Genomic DNA, 4105 nt, shown 5'->3' on the forward strand with positions numbered 1-4105 from the left:
CAAAATCTCTAAACCGAGGGTATCAGTTTGGTAAAGCATGCTTAAAATACGTTTTCACAAAAATTAATGGTAACATGTTTCGTCGTAAAAGCCTTGTAAAGTTACAAGGACTTTACAACGAATTTTCTCTTTCCTCGTAAAATCGACGTAAATTTACATGTAAATTACCACGAAACATTTTCCTTGTAACTTTACTACGACTTTACGACGAAATTCAGTTTTGTCGTAAAATTGTAGTAATTTTCTCGTAAATTTACGAGGAATATATTTCCTCGTAATTTTTCCTCGTTATAGGCATGTTTTCTTGTAGTGACTACTTGTTTCAATAAAATTAAATATTTTTATTGGTTCGAGAAAGTAAACTTTGAGCTTTGTTAATTTCAGCGTTTCATTATTTTTGGCAGCATCTTTCCATGAGAATACAAACCTTTTGTCCAAATGAAATAGGATGTAAGCATATAGATTGTAGTTTCACTTGTCGTTACTATTTTGGTGTAAAGAGAAAAAAAGTGATTTAATAGATACTAAAATTAAATGTTTAAAGATTTCACCAAGGAACATCACATTCTTCTGAAAGGCTCATCGGCAAAATTATCTCCGTCGTAAAAAAAACAGAGCACGTGCTCTGTCTACTCTTAACCCGTCTCGTGATCCACTTCTTCAATGTTGGACGGGTGTAGCTTGCAGTCCGCTGAGTAGGTGGTTCTCTCAACAGTTTCCTTTGTAACATTAATTAATATATTTAAGAAAATCCTTGTCAAGGAAAAACATGTAGAAATCAGTGTACTCATTTTTCAAAGTTTCAGACCGATATTCAATTTCAAACATATTACAACACAATCGTTTCAAACTTACGTTGTTCTTAAACTTAGTAATCAAAGATGATCACATCACAAGTTTACAACCATAACAGAGAAGAGAAAAAAACTTGCATCTAAAAGTCTCGAACAAACACATATTGCAACTCAAGCTGAATCAAACACAAAATGGAATGAAAATACATTAAGCTCTTTCGCTTGGAGAACACGAACAATATGTGTTTTAAGTTCTACTTTCAGCTTCTGAAAATTCACAGAAACAACAATTGCTTTTTTTGTAGAATCATCTTCTTTTTGGATAAAGAATTGCCATACATGTACTCCATGAGCAATTAATTTCGTTGGTTTTGGTGGAAGAGCAGAGCTTGATCTTTTAGTTTCCTTTCTTCTCTTTCCAGCAAGACAAGGTTCTGAAGCTTCTTCTCCTAGAATCTCCCGTCAAGCATTTCATCGTTCTGATCATAAGAAGAAGAAGAATCCACCTGGACAAACAAAAAAAGTCACGGTCAATTATCTATAAATACTTAAACATTGCAATTGAGTCTTTTATCTATAAAGAGTATTTGTGCATACATGACGGAAGTTTCGAGTTTGGAAAAATGGTTGTTGAACTAGAAGGAAGTTGTGCTTGATCGGCACACAAAGCTAAAAGGAGAGACTGAAAATGCAACCCGGAGCTTGTAAATGTCAATAGTCTGCATTGACAAAGTTGGTGACACAGTCACTGATACAGGATCATATCAGTCGTTAATACATAAGGCATGCAGAGTGGAAGTACCATGTGGATGCCAGATGCCGAGCTAGAGAAGGATAAACAGATGGTTTATTCCTTGACGAAGTCGCTGACATAGTCGTTGATGCATGTGGCGTCAAACAGTGTTCCATGAAGCATGCGGAGTGGTGGGGACCACGGGGATGCAAGATTCTGAGCTGGACTGAGTTAAACTTGAGTAGCAAGTTTATACCGTGGAGATAAGGCAAGTAAATAAATTTGGGGATCAAAATTATGCTTTAGAGAAAAGGAATAAATATAATTCGAGAAAAGGAAGTTATACTTATTAATATAAAAGTTGTCTATATCCATGGTTCCTTGGACAAGGGTTTTGGAAATGTTGGGATCACTATAAAATATCAAGGGGTCGATGAGGAATCAACAAAACTCTCGAAGGTGATTATTATAGAGGAAGGGTGAAAATCCCTTGGAGGAATTTTTGGTGTTGTTTTGAGTCAGAGGCTGACGTAGTAGGCGACAAAGAGACATAAACTGGGTAGCTTAGGAATCCTTCAGTAGCGACTATTAGTGTGCTAACAAGTTGTGTAAAACTGATTAAACAAGTCTTGTAAATATTGTTTATAGTGTCCATAAACAAATACCATACAAAAATAGACAAATTATGATTTATAAACAGATAAATATTTACACTAAATATTTTTGAATAAATAATGTCCATAAACATTAATAATTGAAATCATTTTTATAATAAATATAAAATAAATAAATTTTTATAATAAACTTAAACAATACCATCTCAAATTCGAGTAATAGAATAGGTGTTCGCTGAAAAAAAATTAAACAATATAAAACAAACAAAATTACAATTGTTAATTCATTAATCAATTTTATTACATATAAAGTTTTGCCAAATTTTTTTTATAAAATAATTACTAAATACAAAAAGTAATATACAAATCTATATTATTAATAGAGAAGTACCATTTAAAATTATCCCTTAGTTTTCAAACTTATTTACACTTCCATGCCACTGACTAATTATTAAACTACATATTTTAATGCTTGTCTTTTTCTGTTTTATTTATGCATTTTCCAAAATTAAAGTACAATAAATTAAGTGTCATTTATTTCAGAAATACTTCCTATAATCTACCTAAACATTAAACTATATTTAATCAATGCAAAAAATGTAAAAAGATATACATTATTATGGGTTGGTTATTTTTAATTTTAGTATAATTAACAATGCCGAAAAAGCAAGAAAATGTTATAAAATACATGATATAAAATACAAAATTAAATGATATATTGAATTTATATCGTATAAATAAAATATAATTATAGTTAACAACTTTATTTTACATTAAACTTTTGATCCATAAAAAAACATGCGCACGAACACACGGGTCATATTTATAAAATATAGATGATACAATTAACAGATCAAAAAATAAAATAAAATTATTAACTAAATTTTTTTTTTAAATGCTAAAAATTATTTAATACAGATAAAATTTAAAAATATATATTTACATTTATATAAGACAAATATATACTTACATTTATATAAGACAAATATATACTTTTAAAAATAAAAATAAATATTTGCACGGATGCGCGGATCAAGCTCTAGTCTTAATGTTAAAGTTTTAAATAATTACCTAGTATGTTTATACTTTCAAAAAATATTCAGAAAATTTATTTTAATATCTACATCAGGAAATTTTAAAATGAAAATCCATTTAACCATACAAAAATAGACAAATTATGTTTTATAAACAGATAAATATTTACCAGAAATTGTTTTGAATAAATAATGTCCATAAATTTTAATAATTGACTTAATTTTTATAATAAATATAAAATAAATAAAATTTTATAATAAAATTAAACAATATCATCTCAAATTCGAGTAATAGAATAGGTGTTCGTTGAAAAAAAAACCTTAAACAATATAAAACAAACAAAATTACTATTGTTAATTCATTAATCAATTTTATTACATATACAAATTTGCCAAAAAAAATTATAAAATAATTACTAAATACAAAAATAATATACAAATCTATATTATTAAAAGAAAAATACTATTTTGGTATAAAAGTAATGGAAAAGTCTATCTTTATTCATAACATAGAGATTCCTTATATAGAAGATTACACCGTCATATATAAATGGAAAGATTACAAATCATAATCTCTTGGTTATGAGCCATCCACAATCTGGTTCATAACACTCCTCCTTGGATGCCATAACCATTTAGAGCTTGTAATGTGCTTTAATGTTGCCTCATTAAAACTTTACCAGGAAAACCCAATTGAAACAAAACCATGGTAAAGGAAAAAGAGTACAACACACATTACTCCCCCTGATTTGGACATACTGAAGGTCCCTTGGATCTCTCCAATTTTCTGCAATCCGTGGATGATGTAGATCTTGGGCATAATATGCTTCGTCCTCGAACATGATAATTGGTTCTTCTTTACCATCGGCCATGCCACAATCTGATCGAACATATTGAGTCATCGACCTCAAATACACACACACAAAATCT

Source organism: Brassica oleracea, chromosome C6 (genome assembly GCF_000695525.1).
Source record: "Brassica oleracea var. oleracea cultivar TO1000 chromosome C6, BOL, whole genome shotgun sequence".
Taxonomy (NCBI): Eukaryota; Viridiplantae; Streptophyta; class Magnoliopsida; order Brassicales; family Brassicaceae; genus Brassica; species Brassica oleracea.